Consider the following 24,463-nt stretch of genomic DNA (forward strand, 5'->3'; position numbering starts at 1 on the left):
TTAGCTGGTTGTGGCTAGGACCCTGGGAAGGGCATAGGTGAGATCAGTACATGAGATTGACCTCATCTGGCTGCTGGGAGTCCTGTTGATAGTTGTGTTAATTAAATGCTAAGAAAAATTGAACAAATTTGGTCTGAGTTACTAGTGGTCAGCCTAATCCGAGTGGCCCACTAAAAAACATATTTGTGAGAAAGTTCATCAGAAACCAAGATGGTGTAGAAATAAGGTATGGATATTGTTGAGAGACAGTTGTTCATAAGTCCTTGGCATTTTTGCATGTTTAATAGTCAGATGAGCCATCAGCTTTTGTTCTGGGCTGTCTTTTCAAGGGTACATTTATAGCAAACAGACCTGGAAGTAGAGGGAACTTCTGTTTTGTTTAGGAGCAGGGAGCAGATTTGTTTGTTGTCCAGCGTAAGAGACAATCTGTCCTTCTAGGGCAAAGATCAGGCAGGTTTGTTTGCAGCCCAATCTTTTTTTTTTAAGGTGTTTCCTCAGCTTCTGATTCCTCAGCTGTGACTCCAACTCACTGTATGTGCAGCAATCACATGACTGGCTGACCCAACTCCAGTGGGACTAGGGCATTGGTGGGAGGAGTCCAAGGCATGTAACTCACACTCTTTGCTGTTCTGGGAATAATAAGGTCCCTACTTCCAAACCAAGAGTCTTGTGCTTTTTTGCCAGGATCCATGAAATTGTGGTAGGCTAACCTGTTAGCTTGCACGTTGCAAGTGGGGGCTATCTCAGACCTTTCACAGTAAGAGAGAAAGAAGTTGAGGTTACATAACTAGGGAGAGTCCCATCTTATAGGGCCTCATAGATCAGGCTTTGGTTCCATTTTCTTCTTCTACAAACCTTGATTGGCTTCTACAGTACTGGCAATCACTCTTCCTTATTTTCTTCCTGCGCGTGTTCAGCACTTGATGTTTCTTTATGTATAACTAACACTGTGCCCCAAATAAGAAGCCTAGAAGACCGATGTGAATATTTTTACAAAGAAAAAAAAGAGAAAAAGAACAACATTTACAAAAGCGATCCATCAAACTCCTGGATGAAATAATGAATAATAAAATGCACACCCTTCCCATTGTCCCTTTGTTTCCCATTTTCCCTTCCTATCTTCCCTTCTCATTTTTCCTTTCCATCTTTCCTTCCTGATAGGGCGGTGTCAGGGGCAGTCTGTGGCGGAAGAGCCACACATGGAGGCTCCTTAGAGGATGGCAGGGTGCTGAGGAAGGAAAGGGGAGTCGGGCAGAGCACATTCGAGGTGGACGGAGGGGCTGGCAGGTGGAGGAGACGTCTAGTACTGGTTTGGAGATTCATTCTATTGAGCAAATTAAATGAATTGAGCAAATAAATAAATGTATTGCAGATAATAACAGCCATGTTTCTCTCAACTGGAAAATGTACTTACAAATATTGAAAAGTAGAAGGCCAGAATAACTCTAATGTATTAGATTGGAATTAGAGATATCAGTGTGGACTCACCAATATAGATGTATGTGTCTATCTATCTATCCATCCATCAGTTGTCTATGCACATTTGCTAACATTCCAGATCTTGACTTCTAAATACTATCTTCTTCTTAAAGAAACAAAGAATCCTTGGAGAAATGGCTAATTCTAATCCTGAGGCAGGGAAAGTACAAGATGAGCCCCTACATTTATTCACTTAATAAATATTAATTGAGCACTGATTCAGTACCAGGCATTCTTTTAGGTGTGGGGAATACAAAATCTTTGCCTTCATTTTAGTGGGGAAATCAATCAACAAAGTATGTATATATACATATATAATTTTATATTTACTATATATTTAATAAATTTAATATATTATTATAAATACATATTATATATGTATACTGTATATATAGAGAGAGATATATATGTATACTACTATATACAGTTTATCTTAGGAGGATAAATTAATGCCTTGAGAAAAGAAAGCAAGGAACATGAATAGGGCATACTCCAGAATAATTCAATTTAAAATAGTAAGGTACGGAAAGACCTTACCTTTTTTGCTGTTTGTTTGTTTGTTTGCTCTTCCAATTTTATTTAGAAAAACAAATCCAGGTCCCAGTATCCCCACACCCTCCCCCACCTCAGTCATAATTTAAATAACTGACAGAGTTGGGGGTCGGGGTCAGGTCAGGGGTGGGAGGGGAGAAGAGGCCACTACAGGTATCACAGTGCCTACTTCTTGTCCATCCTTTTCTTGGCCTCCAGCTTCTTATCGTGCTCTCCTGCGTGCTTCCTGGACATGGGACCCTCAGCCCTGCTGCCCCCGGGCCCACCTGCACCCCCCACGGATCTCTGTGAGCCTGCCGGCTGCCGGGTACTCCTCGTGGTTCTCCCTGAGCAGGCGGCCCGCCTCCACGTGGGTGTCCAGCCTGGGGGTCAGGGCGATCAGAGGACACCTGATGGTCTGCAACACGCACTGGTTGCCCGGCCCAGCTGTCCAGTCCGTCGTGAGCACCTCGACACAGATCTCACCTTTGGCGCCCACGTTGGGTGGAAGATCTTGGTCAGGAAGTAGCCCTTGGGTGGAGAAGCAGCAAAGTCCTTTCCCAGCAGGACTTTCATGCTGAACAGGCTTCCCGCATATGGGGTCCCCTCTGGGTCCTCAATGGTGACCTGCAGGTCAGTGAGGTCCTCTTGGTTGGGAAAGACCTTTGATGCCATTGGGCAGCAGTCAGCATCTTCCAGCATCGTCTCCTCCTTGATACCAGGTGGATGATGTGGCGGACAGGTCCTCCACGTTGGAGTTGAATAGTTGACATTTAAGAAAGGCTTGAAGCTGATGAGGGTGTGAGCCTTAAAGATTTATGGAGAAGAGCTTTCCATGCAGAGGAAATAGCAAGTGAAAAGATCTTGAAGTATGTAAATCATACTGTAACTCTGCAGGATTCTTCTTCGCCTTGTGAGAGGAAGAGAAGAAATTCTGGCATGCCTAGGTTCTAGGTCTGTAATGAAGGAGGCTGTTTTTAATATAAGTTGTTAAGATTTTGTTTAGAGAGTGTCCTGAAACACACGTATACTTGTTTATAATTCCAAGGCTTGGCATAATGAGAAAGGATGGGAAAAGCGGAGTACAGGAGAGTGTGGCTAGGTCTGCATGGCTGAGGTGGCCTGCTGTCCCTAGAAATAGTTCTAGATTAATACAGTTTTCCATTTATTTATGCATACTTATTGCACGCTTACTGTGTTTCAGAAGGTGTTACTGTGGTCTTCCCCAGAATACCCTTGTAAACAACCAGCTTCTGTCCTTAGAGAAGACATAGCACAATACATATTTGCAGAATTAATATATTCCAACAGAAGTGTCCATTTCTTCTCTAAAGCAGAAATAATGGAACATTTAAAGTGGATTGACATGTATACGCTATTGATACTGTGTATAAAATAGATAACTAATGAGAACCTATTGTAGAGCAGAGAGAACTCAGTGCTCTGTGGTGACCTAAATGGGAAGGAAATCCAAAAAAAGGGGATATATGTAAAAAAAAAAAAAAAGTGTATTCATCTTCTTGAAATACACATAAAATTGATTAGACATTTGACAATGAATTTCAGAATTCGAAGTGAATTTAGAGATCATCTTGTTTTATAAAGGGAGCAAAGTCTAGAATTTTGAAGTCATTTTCCTAACAGTGGTGAACTAGGAGAATAGAACTCAAATGGCCTAATTACCAATCTAGTCTTTTTTTAAGTGCACACAGATCACCTGAGATTCTTGGCAAAATGCAGTTTCTGATTCAGGGGATCTGGGATGGGGTCTGAGAATTTCTAACATGCAGCCAATACTGCTGGTCTAGGGACCACAATTTGAGTAGAAAGGCTTTACACCACCCAGATAGGTATCAATTAGTACAAACTAAACAATACTAGCATTTTTCTAGCTTCAAGTGGCTCTAGCTAGTGGTCTCCAGTGTTGATCCATGAAACATAGATTAAATAACAAGTACACAAATATTCACTTTGAAATCTGTATCATAAAAGAAAAAAAGCTTTTTTTTTACAATTCTCATGGAAATTTACTTTTTAAATATCATGTATTACAACACACATACATGGAACTTAACATCAAAAGTGTAGCCAAGGAAGCTCACCCACTTGGATTTAGAAAACCCAATTAGGATAGCTCCAAGATGGCAGAAGGGTAAGATGTGGAGATTACCTTCCTCCCCACAAATACATCAAAATTTTAATGCAAAGAAATGCAGTTTTATTCCCACGAGGAAAGTCTTCACTTCCCTCCTTGCATTCCTTATTTTTCAGCCTTAGTTTCTGAGTAAAACTATATGTTAGTGAATCTCCCGAAATCCTGTCTGGATTCTGACTTCCCATCTTTGAAGATAGTTGGGCATAAGCATTATCTGTGGCAGCTGTATTATATAACACCTCAATTTTTAGAACAGATTTGAGACTATTTTCAACAGCAGATATTATAAAATTCTTTAGAAAACTAAAATCTAATTAAGATTTGTTGACAAAAATGGCAACAACTAGCACAAGCACATATATTTTTTCCTGATGTTTAGAATGCTGCTGCTTGCTGTTCTATTGACCTGTCATAGGAATATTTCTATGGGTTGCTTTAAAGGTCATGGCCAAATAATGACTAATACTGCATCATAACAGAGCTTGGATCGATGCTTGTACTGTTCTGTGCAGGACACTCCCATCTGCCTTCTTTCCATAACCCGCTACATGAATTTAACCTTCTCTGATGACCAAAACACTGTCACCTTTAGCAGTGAAGAATCCAGTGAGATTTTCCAGGTTAACGGTGACAATCATTTACTGGTCCAGTGTTCAGACCTACATTTTTCCAGGTAATAGAACTCTACCTGTGAGGGAGACGGATGTTTGCCAGTAAAAAAGTCAGACTATCTGTTCAGTTATGTACAAAGTGATATTTTACCATTTCGCATATTTCCATGTTTACTCTTTCTCTCATTGATATTTTCCACTCAGTAGCTGAAAACTAAAGTTATTTTTTTTTTTTAAATTATTTATTTATTCATTTATTTTTGTCTGTGTTGGGTCTTCGTTTCTGTGCAAGGGCTTTCTCCAGTTGCGGCAAGCGGGGACCATTCTTCATCGCGGTGAGCGGGCCTCTCACTATCGCGGCCTCTCTTGTTGCTTGTTGCGGAGCACAAGCTCCAGACGCTCAGGCTCAGTAGTTGTGGCTCACGGGCCTAGTTGCTCCGCGGCATGTGGGATCTTCCCAGACCAGGGCTCGAACCCGTGTCCCCTGCATCAGCAGGCAGATTCTCAACCACTGCGCCACCAGGGAAGCCCCTAAAGTTATTTTTTAAAGACCTACTTACTCTTAAGGATAACTGGATAACTGAGAAGTTTTTTGAGGTATGTCACTGTTAGAAAGTATTCTGATATTTTTATTAAAGTACATTATTTTTTTAACATTTTTATTGGAGTATAATTGCTTTACAATGGTGTGTTAGTTTCTGCTTTATAACAGAGTGAATCAGTTATACATATACATATATCCCCATATCTCTTCTCTCTTGCATCTCCCTCCCTCCCACCCTCCCTATCCTACCCGTCTAGCTGGTCACAAAGCACCGGGCTGATCCCCCTGTGCTATGTGACTGCTTCCCACTAGCTATCTATTTTACATTTGGTAGTGTTTATATGTCCATATATACACTAAATTACATTATTAAAGATTCTTATGTCTTCTGAAAACCAAGTGATTACATTTAGCCTTATTCCCTGATAGTGAAGGTATAAAACAAAGTGCATTAATAATGGAAATAAGAGAAACAATAAGTGCTTCAATTATTACTACAGGATAAATGGATGGATTTTCTTACAATTTGCTGTTCTTTCTAGGCTACCCTGAGGTATAATGTGCTACTACCTAAGAAGGAATCTGGATTTTCCCTTTCCTTGGAAATGGTAAAGAAAAACTCTTCAGACATATTCCAGAGTAATCTTGACCTGACAGTAACCCTCAAGTAAGTGTCCCATTTTGATATCAAGTCTCAGGTTAGAGAGAAAGTGGCACATCAGAAAAGAATTATTTTAAACAGTAGCAAAATAACAAAATATCAAAAACACTAATTTGAAAAAATACACACGCACCCCAATGTTCATAGCAGCATTATTTATAATAGCCAAGACATGGAAGTGACCTAAGTGTCCATCAACAGATGTATGGATAAAGAAGAAGTCAGTGGATGGACTTGGAGGGCATTATACTACGTGAAATAAGTCAGACAGAGAAAGATAAATACTGTACGATATCATTTATATGTGGCATCTAAAAAATACAACAAACTAGTGAATATAACAAAAAAGAAGCAGACTCACAGATACAGAGAACAAACTAGTGGTTACCAGTGAGGAGAGCGGGGAGGGGCGATATAGGGATGGGGGAATGAGAGGTACAAACTATAGAGGCTATAAGATAGGCTCAAGGATGTATTGTATAACATGGGGAATATAGCCAATATTTTGTAATAACTGTAAATGGAAAGTAACCTTTAAAATTGTATAAAATTTTTTTTAATTTTTAAAAATATTAATAATGTTAGTCATCATGAGTTCACATGTTGATGGTGATATTTCTGTAGCATAGCCACTTTATTGCTCTCTGTGCACACAGCACAACTTAGTACATCTTCAACTAAATCAAAGCTAGAATTATGCAAATATAATTTGTACTGTATGCAATTTGAAAGCTTCTGCCACACTAATACTCCAGCAATGCAACCACTTTTTTGTGTGGAATCACTGTCAGTTTTGGACAATGGAGATACAATTTTTCTTTCTAAAGACAAACACAGGAGGGCCGATAAGAGAAAACCTACAAATGCTTATTTAATTATAACTGTACAGAGCAAAATTTAAAAATTTTTTTCAGAGTAGAAAAGCAAAATAATTCTCTTGAATTAAAATATAATTTATAGGCACCAAAGAGTTTAATCTTGGTTAATATGTGAAACACTGAGTAAAATTAGTTTGGGGGATTTTTCTTAGGATTTCCAAATGAAAATCTGTTGCACCTCAGTGCTAAGAACGGAATACACTGCTCTTAACTTCATGTCCCAAAGTCAGGGATATAACCTAGAAAATCTCTTGGGGCATATCTGTTGTATGATTCTGCCAACATCCTGCTTTCTAAACAAAGGTCTCTTTTAAGTGTTGTACAAATCTAACACTAACATGAGTATATGGAACATAAGTTTAAAAGTTTTGTCTATAAGTTCTTACTTCGAGGCCTCAGGTAAGCTTAAAAGCAGGACTGGGGGAGATTCTAGGTCCAGATCATTCATTCTTTACTCCAACTTATGTTGCTTTGAATCATCTCATCCATGATCACTCTAATTGTTTCCAGACGTATGAGAATGACTGTCTTCAGATCTTTCCTCTCCAGCTTTTGCCTCTCCTCCAGACTTACAGCAAGTTGGTATCTATGTACTCACACCCTTGCCATAAGATTGTCACTCTTCTAAAATGATGTCTTAGCTAGTGTTTTGTTTTTAAATGTCAGATACACTGGAATTCACAATAACTCCAGTTGGTCCTTGTTGTTGTAAAAATGCTATCAGGCTTTACTCCTGTCATGTCATTCATTGAGGAGGTAAATAAGAGAAGCCCAATCTCTCAGCCCAGAAAAAGCAGTAGTATGTTGATGAAATAATTGGTTAGCAAAACCAAGCCATGGGATTCTTCACTTAAACAAACTTATGCACAATTCACATTTATATTTTTGCCAGAACAGTGGAGGGATGGGTTCTTAATTTGTAGCAATTAGCAGTCATTATTTCCCATAGTTCATAACCTGTTTTTTAAATTAATTCCTACTTGTGCTTATGAAAACATCATGGCACAAGGGAACATTCATAAAATAAATTCCTGACAATTGGTTAAAGAAAAAACATGAAACATTCAATCTGGAATGGTACTCTTTCACATCTATCTCTCCCTCTCTTTAAAGCTTGAAAGCAATGGCCAAGTAACGAAGAGTGAATTCAAGAATGACCATGTTCTTTTCTACCTGGAAAATGTAAGTTGACAATAATTTTTTCCTCCGTGGCTTTCTTTTTCTTCTGAGGGTAATTGGATGCTTCTATTTCTTATAGATATACATGATAGGGCTTGTCAAAAATTCATGAGACATTAAAGATGATCAGTTTTCTTTCATCCCACTAAACATCTTCTCCCTGTTAACTCTTATGCTATTTCATATATGCCTTGGCTACCTGACTAGATGATTCTCAAGTTTAGAAACATCATTTCTCTGTTTTTTATTCCTCACAGTATCTAATATAGTCTGGTCAAAGATGTATAATTCTTTTATAGTTTGACTTGAACTCCAGCGGAGGCTGGCATGAGTTCCAGGGTCATCCTTTCTATGTATACCTCATTAACCTTCACATAAATGCCTACATTTTTATAATGTTTTCAACTAAATTTCATGCACCTCAATATAATCAGTGAAATTTAACATTTTATACAATTTAATGTTACTTAACTCATTATTTTGTCATTATATTAGATCATGATACCCTGGATTTATTTAATTGGGTAGAACATAAACTTCTGGAAATAATTTGCTCTGTGATTTTCTTTTTTGTAGACTTGCTCTGATGTGTTTATAATTTGTATCTTTACAGGTTTGTGGTACAGCAAAGAGTTTCACCTTCTCCGTTGAGCAGAGTAACCATGTGTCAAACATTAAGCCAGCCCCAGTCATGGTCTACGATTATTATGAAAAAGGTAGGCAAGCAGCAACCATACTCTAGAACTATTGAACATGATATCTGTATCTAGGATTCCCTGAGCTACGTAATTTTCCAAAATTATCCTCAGTCTTCAATATCTGCTTTTACTTTATATATTGATTTTTTTTACTCCATGATATATATAACTTCTGACTGGGCTATTTTCTATTTACCAGAGTTTTTCAACACGTAGAATCCTTTTGATACAATGCAAAGGAGCTCACCTTTAACTTGAAATACAAACTAGCTAAGCTTCCAGGTCTTGTTGCTGTTGTTTTTGTTGTTAATGGCCGAGACTTACCATTTCATGTTGCCTCTTTAATTTGAGAAGAGGAGCGAGCCATATTCTGAAATGTTATAGGAAAATATCTGGATAGATTAGGTTTCAAAACAATTATTAAGATGTTGTAAAGAAGATAAAAATTTTCCCTGGAAGGTTAGTGGTATTAGCTTCTCGTTGAATGTCATGCAAAGTTTGTCAAGAAGTCTTTGAATTCTGGCTGTGTCACCAACTAATTGAATGTACTTTGTCAAGTGCCTTAAACTTTAATAGGATATTCCTGGATTTAGAAAATAGATGTGATTGACACTCTTGCAAAATTATTGGAAAGGTTAGACTTAGTGTGTCTCTATTGTGAGACATAATCTGTTTATAGAAAGTTGGAGATTTGATAAGGATGAACTTTCCTTTTATTTTCCAAATGAATATGCCCTTGCTTCTTACATCAGCAGTGCTTCCATTTCCCAGTGAGCCAAAACAAAGCATGCAAAAAAGTAAGGAAATTACATGCATCTTAGACTGTTAAAAATACATCTGGTAAGAAAATGAAAACCTAAGAAGATAAAACAATAGATGAAGCAAAGAGAAGTCTCTCGTACTTCACAATGTCTATATAATTACGTTCATTAGATAAGTACTCTGATAGGTACTTACCTGATAGGTACATTAAGATCTTTATTAATGTCTTTAAGACAGCTTTAAAGAATTTTAAGCTATATATGTGCTTTTTATAAATGTTTCATTTTTTTAAAAAAAAAACCTCTCATCTTTGTTTTATAAATTGATAGGTTATTAAATAAGTATGTACATATTTTATACACATCGTATATATTAATATGTATATATTTGTGCATGTTTGTATATAAGTATTTGTTTATCTACAATAAATAAATGTGTATATGTATATATATACACACACATATTATATATATACATATACACATTTATTTATTGTTTGAACTATATTTTTAAGTCCCAGGTAGAAAACAATTTACTTTGAACAAACTCATTTTTCTGTATCAAACCTGGAAGAAAACCATGAACTGCCTCACATCCTGAATAGTCTGCATTCTGCTTGCTATGACTTCTCATCAGATTTTGTTTCTTTACTATTCCATTAAATGCTGTGCTTTTGCATCAGAGTCTATGATTTTCTTTTTTTTCAATGCATCATTCATAATTTTCATCCTAGAAAACTCAAGGCTTTGTTTGAAGCCTCGCACAGAAACAAAGACCCAACACAGCCATAAATGAATAAATAAATTAAAAAAAAAAAAGAGTCTCTTATAAAAAAAAAATTATTTTATGGTTCTGAGCTTACCACTTATTCCTGAAGAGCAGTACTCCATGTCTGTCTTTTGCTTAACCTAACACTACGTTACAGCAATGAGTTAATATTGAGAAGATGGAAGCAGGAAGAAACTGGAGGAAACAGGGATGGAAGTGAAATGATTTCTCTACCGATTTCAGTACAGGCTTCTGACTCTGCTGAGACTCTGCTACAGACGGGAAAAAGCTAGAGATAAATTCTCCAGTTGTGGAGTTCAAAAAATTGGAAACAGAGTGTCCTAGCATCTATAGGTATTCAACAAATTAAGAATAGAGTATCTTAATAGAAGATAGTTAGACTTATTTATTCTTGTAGTCTCTCTACCCAATGTACACTGCCAATAGTGCCTAAACTACAACTGGACCCTTCATAAATGTTTATTAATTGATTCATCCTAGATAAACTGCTTGTGTCAGCCCATGTGTGGTGCACAAAAATTTCTTTCACTGTGTTAACAATTCCTTTATACCGAGTTTACCAAAATATCACATCACATGTATAGATAGATAATCAGTACTCATATTTTTTTAAAAAACACCTCAGACTCTATAAATATTCAAGGATTCCACTCAAGGAAAATGTGACTCTTCTAGTACATTTTGTGCTAAAGATTCAAGAAAAATGAAGGAAATTCACTTCGTGGCAAATAATGTCTCTGGGTGGGAAACTTCCTTTTTCTGCCTAAGTAAATAATCAATTCTCAGTCCTCATTTTACTCAACATGTATCCAATAGTTAGTTTACTCAGATAATAAAATTGTCCCTCAGATTATAATGAGAAAAGAAGGGCATGGCAAAGTCAGCTACTGTTCTTCAAGGCACAGAGAAAGTCTGGGATGTAATGTTTACACTTGCAAAATTTTTCAGTATCACAGTGAGAACGGAAGGTATCAGGGAACTGAGATCAAAATATCTTCTGAAGAAGAGAAAACTGTAGACAAACAATATAGCTTGTTACTTTCCCTTTTCATTAAAACATCTCCCCAGTTTATTTTGGACAGAAAACCAAAGTCATTTCCCTGGTCCAAATTTTAATAGAAAATGGGACAGAAGGGATACTCCAGTTTAGGAGTGTTGAATGGGAAATGCTAAGCTTTGGTGTGTGTGTGTGTGTGTGTGTGTGTGTGTGTGTGTGTGTGTGTGTGTGTGTGTGTGTGTGTGTGTGTGTGTGTTAAGAAGATGTCCTTAGTAAACTAGACCACCGTGGAATAGATCATGGAGGATGTATAGCTCTGATTTGGATGAGGCTGGTGTTAGCAAAGCAAAACATGGTATGGCACTTGCCCCTCTTCCCTCTCCACACAGAAGTACTTGGACATGGGAATAACTCATTCCATCTGTCATGTTCTTACATGATAGTAATCATGTAAAGTAATCACACTTTTTTGCAGGATTTTGGACAGAGGAGTGACCTGGTCCGGTTATGTTTAAAACTGATCACCTGGCTGCTGTGTTGAGAACAGGCTGTAGGAGGCCTGGTAGCAGCTATTGCAGGAATCCAGGCAAAAAATGATGGTGGCTTGGACCAGGGTTGTAGCAGTGGAGATAGTAAGAAATTATCAGATTCTAGGTATATTTTGAAGGTAAAACCAGTAGAATTTCCTGATGAATTGGATATAAGGAATGACAAAAAAGAGTGACCAGAGATTATTCCCGTGCTCAGTATGGTCTGAGCTACTGAAAAATAGAATTGCCATCACCTGAGCTGCTGGGGTTGAAGTAGGCTTGAGTAGGAGATTAGGAATTCATCTTTGGACATAGAGAGTTTTTGTGATTTTATATACTCAAATGGAGATAACAGGTTGGAAGTTGAGCAATCAGTACAGAAATTTGGGACAGAGCTCGGGGTTAAAAAAAATAAATTTGGGACATGTTAGCACATAGACCATGGATGGGAAGAGATCTCTATGGCAGTGAATCTACATAGAGAGGAAGATCAAAGACTTTGCTTTGAGGCACTCAACATTAAAATGTGGGGTAGGGGCAAGTCGAGGAAGAATAAATAAATGAAGGAGAAACCAGTGAAGTAAGATGAAAACTTGTGTTTTGCTCTGGCCTCAGGGTGCTTTTGGATAGAGCATAATTTTTTAAGCCAATCACATTATCACTGTCTCCTCTGACAGTGACTGGTGTTCACAGGTCAGTTTCCCTGAAACACAGACCCTGGGATGGAGTGTGTGTGTAGGGGGTTTACTGGGGACAACTTTAAAGATCAACACCAGTGGAGGATAAAGGAGTCGGGATTGTACATACAAGAGGAGTTGAATAGCAATGGGTCCCGAGAAAAGTTACAGGGCATGGTGAGCTGTGGGGCTGGAGTGGTCTTTTAGGGCTCTCCTACCTTAAGGCAAGGGAACCAGGTCTCTATACCATTACAACACCCGTCCTTGGATACCAGGCTGCCTCTAAGGAAGAGGAGGGAACTTGGGTGAAAAGTCTTTCTGATACTGAGGGAAATTCTCGGAGCTGAATTCATCAGAGCCAGCAGCCACCAAGATTCCCGGCAACTGGTGTTTCAAGTACTTCAGCCTTGGAGGGAAATTTCTAAAGGACACGCCCCAGATCACTACTTTGGTCTAACAATGAGAAATATAAACCAAATCTGACTGAGGACCTATACAGGAGTGTGTCTCCTGGTACAGCATCCAGAGTGATTTTGCTCCCTGGTAGAGAGGGTGACACAGAGAAAGAGAGATTCAGAAGCAAAATATTCTTTTTTTACTGACTCCTTTTCTTCCATATTGGGATATTGTTGGGAAGAAATAATATTTCTTTATTTGGGCTGCTTTAGGAGCCCAACTGTGGCCAAAAAGACAAATAATACTGATATACCAAAGAAGTAGAGCAGAAAGAATGGAAGAAACTTCTTGATGGCATTGGTGAGCTGCTGAACTAATGCTGATACCGCCTTCCTCAGAATTTGTGCCAAATGAGATAATAAATGTTTGGTATTTTAAAATCTCTGTTAGTTAGGCATTCTTTTACTTACAGCTGGTAAAATTTTCTTTATCATTCATTTTTTTCCCCAATTCCTTGCTTCTGTTTTCCTATCTTATCTTCATAGAGAACCGACGATACCTCCTTTTTAAAGTTCTTTCTAATTACTAATCCTGGGAAATCATCTGGAGAGGGGCCGGTACAGATGCCTGGCTGACATGAATCATCGATTGCTCACAGTAATGCTCTCCATGACTGGGACTTTGGGCTGTGTGTGTGTGTGTGTGTGTGTGTGTGTGTGTGTGTGTGTGTGCACGTATGTGTGTGTGTGTGTAATATTCCATCTCAGAAGGGACATATCCAATGTTTTCTACACGTCAGGCACTGTGCTAATCACTTTAAATATATTAATTTATTTAACCCCCACAATAAACTTATAAATCATTGCTATTATAATTATTTCCATTCATAGACAAAGAGAAGCACAGGGAATTTACGTGGCTCATCCGAGGCCATTTGTCTGATAAGTCATAGAACCAGAATCCAAAAGCAGGCTGTGAGGTTCCATCCAGGGAAAGGAAGGAAAATTCTACACACAACCTACATTCTTAATATACTAACACTTAAAATACAGGGTGAGTAAATGTAGCTTCCTTTTGGCTACAACAAAATTATAACTTTTGATGCAAAGGGGTGGCATTTGCTGCAGTGCTTTCCCAGCAGGGTGCATTCGTTCCCAACCTCACTCTGCCTGGAAGAGTAAGTCGGCCTCTGCTGGCAAAAAGATTCTGGAAATTTTTATAACTTGCTGTGACAACTTTGATGCCAAAATCAAAACAAGTTTACAGAAACCTTATTCTTTTAGGTAAAGGTAATTCCAAAGAGAACACTGTGAGCTTGCTTCCCCGCGCCACGGCCCCACCCCAGGTACATACTCCTGTGGATGTTCACACAAAGAGGGGTTTGAAGGGAGAAGACAGAGGCGCATTGCTTACCATCTGCTGCAGGATGTGTCTTCCTGCTGGGGTTGTGGGTAGAATTCTCGTCAAGAACATGTTCCGCAGAGGGAAGGACACGCTCTCATTCATTACACAACCCATGATCAATTCCAGGCACATTTTCCCTTTGCCCTTTAGCCTTTATCCAAGAGGAAACAATTGCATAACACTGAATGTTGTGCAAAGCAATATCTCTATCATCAAAGTGATTATCACCAAAGGTTGCAAAATGATTAGGGTTCTTTCCAGAAATTTTCTATCTTCTTAATATTAAAAATTATAAATACTACCTAAGAAACCATACCTTAAAGAAAGTGAAGCCTGAGAGATGAGAAGGATATAGGACAGAACAAAAGTTATACTCCAAACTTGACTTTGGAACTTGGGATATTTTTGTTTTGTTTTGTTTATTTATTTATTTATGGCTGTGTTGGGTCTTCGTTTCTGTGCAAGGGCTTTCTCTAGTTGCGGCAAGCGGGGGCCACTCTTCATCGCGGTGCGCGGGCCTCTCATTATCGCGGCCTCTCTTGTTGCGGAGCACAGGCTCCAGACGCGCAGGCTCAGCAATTGTGGCTCACGGGCCTAGTCGCTCCGCAGCATGTGGGATCTTCCCAGACCAGGGCTCGAACCCGTGTCCCCTGCATTGGCAGGCAGATTCTCAACCGCTGTACCACCAGGGAAGCCCATGGAACTTGGGATATTTTTTTACAAGACTGGAAACAGTTTCGTTTTTTCTCTTTTTTATTTTTACTTTTCACCAGTAAATACTACCTATTTACTTTTTAAGAGTATACGTTGCCTATATAATCTTCAATCATTTTTCTTTGTAGACAAAATTATCTGGATATAAAATGTCTTTATATATTAAATGTGTGAATATTAACTGGATGCTAAAGTTGGAAACCTTAAGAACTTTCTTAAGAAGAAACTTACTAATGAGTTTGGGATTTATCCTGTAGGTAATTATGGACCATTCAAAAGTTTGTAAAGAGGACACGTATAATTAATTTGCATTTTAGGGGAAAAAAAGAGTTGGTCTATTGGTAGTATGGAATGGATTTCCTGCCATTTACAGTAAAAGGGCAATATTAGAGAAGAGCTCAGCAGACGATTCATTCCTTTGTGATATGTGATGTAATCACAGCAATCATGAGATCATCTTCAAGTGTTTCGTATTGAGTCAAATTCCTAGAGATAAAGTAACACAAAATACTTGGCAATATTCTTGGAAAAGGAAAAAAGAGAATGCAATGCAAAAAAAAAAGAAAGTAATACTTTGGTGTTCTGCCAGGAGACCTTTATTTTACAGATCACTAGACCTTGATAAAGGCTTACCTAAATCCACACAAATCCATCTCAGCAAGTTTCCCTGTGAACAAGAAGGTGATTTCTTTATCTCCCGGAAGTCCTCTTAAGTTTCTAAAGCAAATTGCTGCACCACTTCCCTGAGCTCTGTTTATCAAGGAATAAAAAGAGATGCAACCTCAAAAAAGTAATGGGGGGAGGGCAAGAAGTAAGAAAAAAGCAACTAGTGAACATCGTGTTGCATTCTTGCCAAGCAGCAGTGGGTGCCAGCTTGCCTGATGTTTACATAGGTGACTTTCTGTCTCCATTTCAAGGGAACAGTCTAAGAATATCTTCAAGATGGCAGTTTCTCTTGCTGAATAAATTAATGAATAAGTGTCACTTTATGTACCTTGCTACATTCATAAGCTATTTGGAGCAATAAAGGGTGATTCCAACAATAATAAATGGTGTCAGTTATTATCTTTATTTTTCTTATCTTCGTTACATTAAAAATTTGAGGTCCAGGGTTACTTATTTTCTCTTAATTTAGAATATTCAGAATATATTTGGCATGCAAAAATATATCATACAGAAAATAAATCAGTAATTACCTATAAAAATAGAAGATAATTCTTTTTTTTTCAATCTGAACTTCCTTAGGTCACTCACTATCATTACTTGTAAATTGCTCCCATAGCAATAACTCTATGGAACTATTATCAACCAGAAATGGGTACTAAGTTTTCAACACAAATTTAGAGCTCAACCAGGAAATAATAGTGTAGTGAGATATAAATTCATTTGTGATAAAATTGAACTTACAGAAATGAGATTTAATTTGTGCTTGAAAAATTCACCCACAGGTGTCATCTTTTAAGTCTAAGTGTCAATGTAAATTTTTTCATAAATGAGATGGTGATATTTGAGTTTTGCATCTAGTGGCATGTAATAGACAGGTACTGGGAGGTGATCAAAATTCAAAGAAAATATCCAATGAGGTTACAAGTGTTACACTTTAAGAATGACAAAAGCAGCTGAATGGATCTATAAAACTCCACAACAGGCTTTCCTTGCCAGTGAGAATGTCTGAGCTCCCAGCACACTGTACCTGGATCTACATGAATCTGGTGACTACAGTCTGTGACTTCTGTTTTGATCCTGATGTAGATGAGAATACTTCCGGGTGTTTTTCTCATTTATCTACATCTCTCATTCTCCAAAAATGCAAATGATTGCATAGGGTTTTACTGTTACATGAGGAAGCCAAATAGAGCTTGGTATTGAAAGCTCAAGCTTAATTACATTTTTATTACAGTAATTTGCTGTTAAGCAATATTACCATTTCATGATATAATCAAAAATATATTAATTCATACGGTAAATTCCAAACTTGAAAGGCATCATCATGTTTGCCTAGTAAATATCCAGAATGTAATTAAGAGCTCTAACGTTGTATTTATGTTGAAGAAGAGGCATCAGTGGGCTGCTGAGGAAAGAAGCTGAACTAAGAGTGGGCAAATCTGAAATGAAATTTGCACTATCAATTTGGAGGCAAAGCATCGTATGAAGAGACTGACACTGCTAACCTTTATAAAACTAATGATTTTAATCAACTGCTGCTTTGTTATTGGGATTTCCTTTGTTGGGGCTACAAAATGTAATTCATAGGCCAGCATCCTTCTGTTTCATGAATTTCAAGTCCTCAGATTCAGCCTTCTGATGTATTTCTAACATTAAAAAATAATGCACTTGGGACTTCCCTGGTGGTGCAGTGATTAAGAATCCGCCTACCAATGCAGGGGACGCGGGTTCAAGCCCTGGTCCGGGAAGATCCCACATGCCGTGGAGCAACTAAGCCCATGTGCCACAACTATTGAGCCTGCGCTCTAAGGCCCGCGTGCCACAACTACTGAGCCTGCTTGCTGCAACTACTGAAGCCCATGTGCCTAGAGCCCGTGCTCCGCAACAAGAGAAGCCACCGCAATGAGAAGCCCATGCACCGCAACGAAGAGTAGCCCCCGCTCGCCTCAACTAGAGAAAGCCCGCGCGCAGCAGCAAAGACCCATCACAGCCAAAAATAAATAAATAAATAAATAAAATTGTTAAAAAATGCACTTTTCTTAAACTCCAAAATCCTTCAGTTAACAAAATAATTGCTAAGTAGCTAAACATTGCTTTGACACTTTCAATTTCAATGTTCTTGCTTAAATTTTGTAGACTATATGCTCTGCTCGTCCTTTCTGTTCTACAACAAAGCTCTTTAGGTAAAGCTTACGCATAGCTTTTCAATCTTCAAAACAGAATCTGTTGTTTTGACTGTCTCCCTCAACTATGGTGAGATCCAGACCAAAATATTTGAAGAGAATGTTACCAGACAGGATTTCTTCAAATGTATCAACTTGGAGATAAATACTTCATTCTGTTTCATAGGGAAAAGAATATTGCAGGTGTACAAAATGTACTCATATAATTGACTTTCCACAGACAGACATCAGACTATTTTTCTGTGTGTGTAAATTTCTTTTAATTTTAAAAGAATAATATAGTCCTCAGTTTGGGATGATGTAAGTACAGTCATAGATGGTGACAAGGGGATGAGCCAAAGCCATTTGATTTTAGGACAGAAATTTGTTGACAGGAAGAAGGTATTTAAAAGGAAATATTCCATTGCAGAGAAGGAAAGTTTTAAGAAAGGAAAAGAATTAATTTAAATGATGAGATGAGATAAGAAAGTGACAAAACAAAAGAAATAAACAAGATTGGTTATTCAAAAAATAGATACGACAAGTTATGAATTAAAACTTTTAGTGACGCCAACACATAGTGGGAGGGATTTTTTGATAAAACAGACAGCAATCTTGTATTTATTTGCTCCCTAGTTTCCTCAGGCCAGACTGGCTTTCATTACCTTCTCTGCTAAAGGAGCAACGCTCAATCAGGAAGAGAGAACATTGGTAGCAATCAGGCCCCGAGAAAACATGGTCTTTTTCAGACAGATGCCCATCTACAAGCCTGGACAGAAAGGTGAGTGCATCTAAATTTCATTACACTCAACTGATATAATTTATAGGATATCTAAATTGATGGTACACAATACATGCCTAGCAAATCGGTCATTTAAAATCCATTACAAAGTTTGCTTGAAATATAAAATAAAAATATAGATTGAAGTGTTCACTTCAGCAGTACATATACTAAAATTAGAACGATACAGAGAAGATTAGCATGACCCCTATATAAGGAGAACACACAAATTCATGAAACATTTCATTTTTTTTCCCACAGATGTATACTTATCTTCTGAACATTAAATATATGGCATTCTGCATGTCAATCATACTCAACAAAGGGATTTGAAAATATAGAGTATGTAGCATAAAGGCTAGAGATTTAGTTTCAATAAGTCTGGGGTGGGGAGCCTTGGAAACTATTTTTAAAGCGTTCCTTGGTTGATTCTAATAATAATCAAGTTTTGGAATCACTAAGTGACAGCTTACACAAATTTATAAGCTGACAGTTGAATTATAAGTAGAACAGCAATAGAGAGTATCAAGAACAGGTAAGAGAACTCTAGTGCGTAAAGAACTGTCCAGTGATAGAAAGTTCAGCATGGCATGGAAATAAGCTGAGAAGTCTTTTCTTATCTTCTTGGTCTAGAAGAAGTTCTTAGGCACAGATTACTACAGTCAAAAGAAGACATTCTGATGAGATGCATGGCGCATGAAAAAGCACAGAGGTAGAATTAATTCAAAATCGTGCCTTAAGATGAGAATTGGATAGACTTATTTGCAGTGAAGGAAAAAAAAAAAACAGAAGGGAGGAAAACAAGTTCAAGTGAATAAAAGAGTTACAGGAGAGCCTGGGCTATGGAGCTGAAGAGCTATTTTCTGTAGATTGGGGGATTATACAATGATGAAAACAGCCTGAAGAAGATTATCCTTAGCAACTGACATTATTAACTGATAATATGCTTTCTTTCCTGATAGGAAGTATTTCAAGAAATAAGGCTAGGGACAAAATTGGAAGATTTCTGGGATTCTTGCTAAGAGCTGAAGAAGGCAGAGGTTGAAAAGGTTGAGTCTTTTCAACCTCTGCCTACTTCCAACAGCCCAGAAACATAAAAACTTAATTACAATGAGTTTCTTTTTCCTCATCCCATCTATTTTCTAGTAGAGGGCCTAAGACGCTGGGTTATAATGTAGCACAAAAGATGAATAATTAGTCTTACACAGTTGAGGATATTCAGTTTTCAAAAAAATTGACCTTTAGTGTTTGAGGTATAATGCTTCAAATATTCATAGCTTACCCAGTGTCATGTTGCTTTTAAAAACAAAGTATATTGTGATATTAACTCTTGCATTGTGTTAAAATTGCAAAGCACATTTAGATTGTTGTAGCTTCGTATGTGACTAGGATCTGCAGTTTGATATCTAGACCTTCATCTCTCCCTGGCCCTCTGAGAAATTACAGAAGATACAGCATCAATCCAGGCTAAAAATTTTATGGGAAGTTATTGATGGCTAAGTTGTTGCAAAGTTAGCCATTTAGATTATTTTAAAGAGAGGACCCATAAATTATCTAGATGCATTTTTTGACTTTATGTGTTCCAGCTTCACATTTGGTATTTATCCTGCACAGAAATATCCTACATTTGGAATTAATGCTATTCCAGGACCTAGTCTGACCTAGTTTGAGTGTTGTCATCACTTCTGCCCAAATTTGCCAAGATCAAAGAAAAAGCAAACAATGAAATTTAACTCAGAGATCAGAAACAAGGACAGGATAATCATTTATTTGCCTGCTAGCTTATAGGCAGTGACAACAAAGCAGGCCTTAAGAAACTGGGAGTAGATTTTTACCTTGCATGATTTCAGGTTGCAAGAGGTCCCTCCCATAAGGAAATCACCAGTAATAGTCCTTGAGTCCTGTAATTCTACAGTAGGAGTTCCATCGCATTTGTTTGAAGTGTTTATCCTTGTTGGAACACAAAATTTAAGACAATAAGCAATTCTCTTTCTTGAAAGATTTACTCACAGGTAAATCTGTAAAGACATTGGGCACCTGAAGAGACAAAAAAGTTTTTCATCAAAAATTTGAAAGATGTTTTAAGCTCCTAAAACAAACCTCTAAACTTCGTTGCATTAGAAGTGGAGCTTATTTGCAGTTACCTTTAGTAACCAGAGTAAAGGATAGCACTTCCTCTGGCTAGAAAAGAGTATTATGTTTACACGGACAGTTGCTGTCACCCCATAAAGAAAGAAGTTTTTTGTCCTATTTTGATGATTTTGTGCTATCTGGTCATTATTTTACTAGAAATATCTATGACATATAAAATTGAATTAGGTGATTTTGAAAGAGTGTGATGGGAAAATACATATATTTTTTAAAATCTCACTCTGGGTGTATAACTTTAATGAAAATATCTCCTCATATTTTTAAACTGACAAAAATATTTCCATTTCCATAGTTTTAAAGTTAGCAAACTGAGTATACTATAAGTTATTGATGCTCTGGCCACATGGGAACTATACTTAATAGTACACAAAAACACATGTCATCTTTTAACAAGATAAGTATGAATTAAATGAGTTTTAAATTGAGATTTTCAAAAACATATTTCTTATAATAAGGGTGTCCTCTGATTTAAAAAATAGTAATAAAAGTTAACAGTGTGTGATCTAGTATTATGTACTATCTGAAGTATTTCCCAGGGCGTTGACATTCTAAAACACCTATTGTAGCCTGTGTAAAGTTTTAAAAGAAGGAAAAAAATGGAGAATCAATAAGGAGAGTTTACTTGGAAAATATATACACAGATTTCAAGCACACAAGCCATGCACTGTTTTAGGATTTCTATAATTTGTTTATAGTTAACTTGTTTTCATCTTAGGAGTCTTTCCCTTAATTTTCTTTAATGAGTATGTTTATTTTATATTAAACTATTTATAATAAAATTTAAAACTTACTTGAACTATTTGACATTATATAAAACATTTATTCATGATTCCATGGAAATCCCCATCTTTCAAATCAATAGTGAATGATGTTGTAGTAATGTATCTGGTAGAAACTTCATATTTTAATAAGGTTGAAAAAACTCAATATAATAAAAAACTTGTTATGTTCTGGGTAGTAATGAGTGAATGGGTGAATTATATGAGTGAAAAATATTATGTAATGAGTGAATAATATTATATAATGAGTGAATATGTTAATTATATAATGAGTGAACGAAAGCATTATGTTTGCTTCATATTTTAGTTATCAAGGGAGGTATTATCTTAGGTCACCTTCCCCAAAATCTGATCCTGAGACAGGAAAAAAAGAACCAGTGAGTTATTAAGAAAGTGCCTCCAGAAAACACCAAAAAACAAAAGAGTTGGGGAAAGCAGGGCTTGGAAGGGAAGAAGCCAGGCAAGGGGGCAACTGATTTTGGACAAAGCCTTGACTTCAGCCTGATCTGGCAGGAAGATACATAGCATCGATTACACTTCAGAATTTGTCCCACTTTTAGGAAAGGAAGCTAAACTTTCATACTCCAGCACCAGGGAGTCGCTGGTGATGGACAACACCCAAGGCAGAGGTAAACCCCTAGGAACTTGTCAAGGAGCCCAAGACAAACCTCTGAAAAAGTTCACAGATGCAAACTTAGAAGCAAAGCACGAAGAAGCTGGGGGTGGGTGCAAAGAACTAGTGAAAGTATGGAAGGTATCCGGGAAGAGCCTTGGCTGTGTCTGCTACAGGTGTCATGGGGAAGGTGGCTTATTTTTTTTAATTTAATTTATTTATTTTTTATACAGCATGTTCTTATTAGTTATCTATTTTATACATATTAGTATATATATGTCAGTCCCAATCTCCCAATTCACACTACCACCCCTACCCCTGCTTTCAACCCTTGGTGTCCATACGTTTGTTATCTACATCTGTGTCTCTATTTCTGCCTTGCAAACCAGTTCATCTGTACCATTTTTCTAGATTCCACATATATGTGTTAATATACGATATTTGTTTTTCTCTTTCTGACTTACTTCACTCTGTATGACATTCTCTAGGTCCATCCACGTCTCTACAAATGAACCAATTTTGTTCCTTTCTATGACTGAGTAATATTCCATTGTATATATGTACCACATCTTCTTTATCCATTCATCTGTTGATGGGCATTTAGGTTGCTTCCATGACCTGGCTATTGTAAATAGAGCTGCAGTGAACGTTGGGGTGCATGCATCTTTTTGAATTATGGTTTTCTGGGTATATGCCCAGTAGTGGGATTGCTGGGTCATATGGTAGTTCTATTTTTAGTTTTTCAAGTAACCTCCATGCTGTTCCCCATAGTGGCTGTATCACTATACATTCCCACCAACAGTGCAAGAGGGTTCTCTTTTCTCCACACCTTCTCCAGCACTTGCTGTTTGTAGATTTTCTGATGATGCCCTTTCTAACCAGTGTGAGGTGATACCTCATTGTAGTTTTGATTTGCATTTCTCTAATAATTACTGATGTCCAGCAGCTTTTCATGTGCCTCATGGCCATCTGTATGTCTTCTTTGGAGAAATGTCTATTTAGGTCTTCTGCCCATTTTTTTTTTTTTAAACATCTTTATTGGAGTATAATTGCTTTACAATGGTGTGTTAGTTTCTGCTTTATAACAAAGTGAATCAGTTATACATATACATATGTTCCCATATCTCTTCCCTCTTGCATCTCCCTCCCTCCCACCCTCCCTATCCCACCCCTCTAGGTGGTCACAAAGCACCGAGCTGATCTCCCTGTGCTATGCGGCTGCTTCCCACTAGCTATCTATTTTACATTTGGTAGTGTATATATGTCCATGACACTCTCTCACCCTGTCACATCTCACCCCTCCCCCTCCCCATATCCTCAAGTCCATTCTCTAGTAGGTCTGTGTCTTTATTCCCGTCTTGCCACTAGGTTCTTCATGACCTTTTTTTTTTTTTTCCTTAGATTCCATATATATGTGTTAGCATACTGTATCTGTTTTTCTCTTTCTGACTTACTTCACTCTGTATGACAGACTCTAACTCCATCCACCTCATTACAAATACCTCCATTTCATTTCTTTTTATGGCTGAGTAATATTCCATTGTATATATGTGCCACATCTTCTTTATCCATTCATCCGATGATGGACACTTAGGTTGCTTCCATGTCCTGGCTATTGTAAATAGAGCTGCAATGAACATTTTGGTACATGACTCATTTTTTGATTGGGTTGTTTGTTTTTTTAATATTGAGCTGCATGAGCTGTTTATATATTTTGGAGATTAATCCTTTGTCTGTTGATTCGTTTGCAAACATTTTCTCCCATTCTGAGGGTTGTTTTTTGTCTTGTTTATGGTTTCCTTTGCTGTGCAAAAGCTTTCAAGTTTCATTAGGTCCCATTTGTTTACTTTTGTTTTTATTTCCATTACTCTAGGAGGTGGGTCAAAAAAGATCTTGCTGTGATTTATGTCAAAGAGTGTTCTTCCTATGTTTTCCTCTTAGAGTTTTATAGTGTCCAGTCTTACATTTAGGTCTTTAATCCATTTGGAGTTTATTTTTGTGTATGGTGTTAAGGAGTGTTCTATTTTCATTCTTTTACATGTAGCTGTCCAGTTTTCTCAGCACCACTTATTGAAGACGCTATCTTTTCTCCATTGTATACCCTTGCCTCTTTTTCATAGATTAGTTGAACATAGGTTTGTGGCTTTATCTCTGGGCTTTCTATCCTGTTCCACTGATCTATATTTCTGTTTTGTGCCAGTACCATACTGTCTTGATTACTGTAGCTTTGCAGTATAGTCTGAAATCAGGGAGCCTGATTCCTCCAGCTCCATTTTTTTCCCTCAAGATTGCTTTGGCTGTTCGGG

General features: G+C 37.5%; 1 long non-coding RNA gene and 1 pseudogene across 2 annotated transcripts in view; one reads left to right on the forward strand and one right to left on the reverse strand.

The window, feature by feature from the left end:
- LOC309640927 overlaps window positions 1–23,590 on the forward strand; it is a 48,314-nt gene extending 24,724 nt beyond the window's left edge. Inside the window, exons 4-6 of the long non-coding RNA XR_014252440.1 lie at window positions 5,863–5,987; window positions 7,973–8,754; window positions 18,470–23,590. This is a non-coding gene — a long non-coding RNA (uncharacterized lncRNA). The remainder of the gene's footprint in view (window positions 1–5,862; window positions 5,988–7,972; window positions 8,755–18,469) is intronic.
- Window positions 28–4,853, reverse strand: LOC309640908 (ubiquitin-conjugating enzyme E2 S pseudogene; annotated as a pseudogene). The gene has a single exon. The product of its transcript is annotated as a ubiquitin-conjugating enzyme E2 S pseudogene (transcript).
- Window positions 23,591–24,463: the final 873 nt, after the last annotated feature.

Source organism: Balaenoptera physalus, assembly GCF_965194825.1.
Source record: "Balaenoptera physalus genome assembly, chromosome: 13".
NCBI lineage: Eukaryota > Metazoa > Chordata > Mammalia > Artiodactyla > Balaenopteridae > Balaenoptera > Balaenoptera physalus.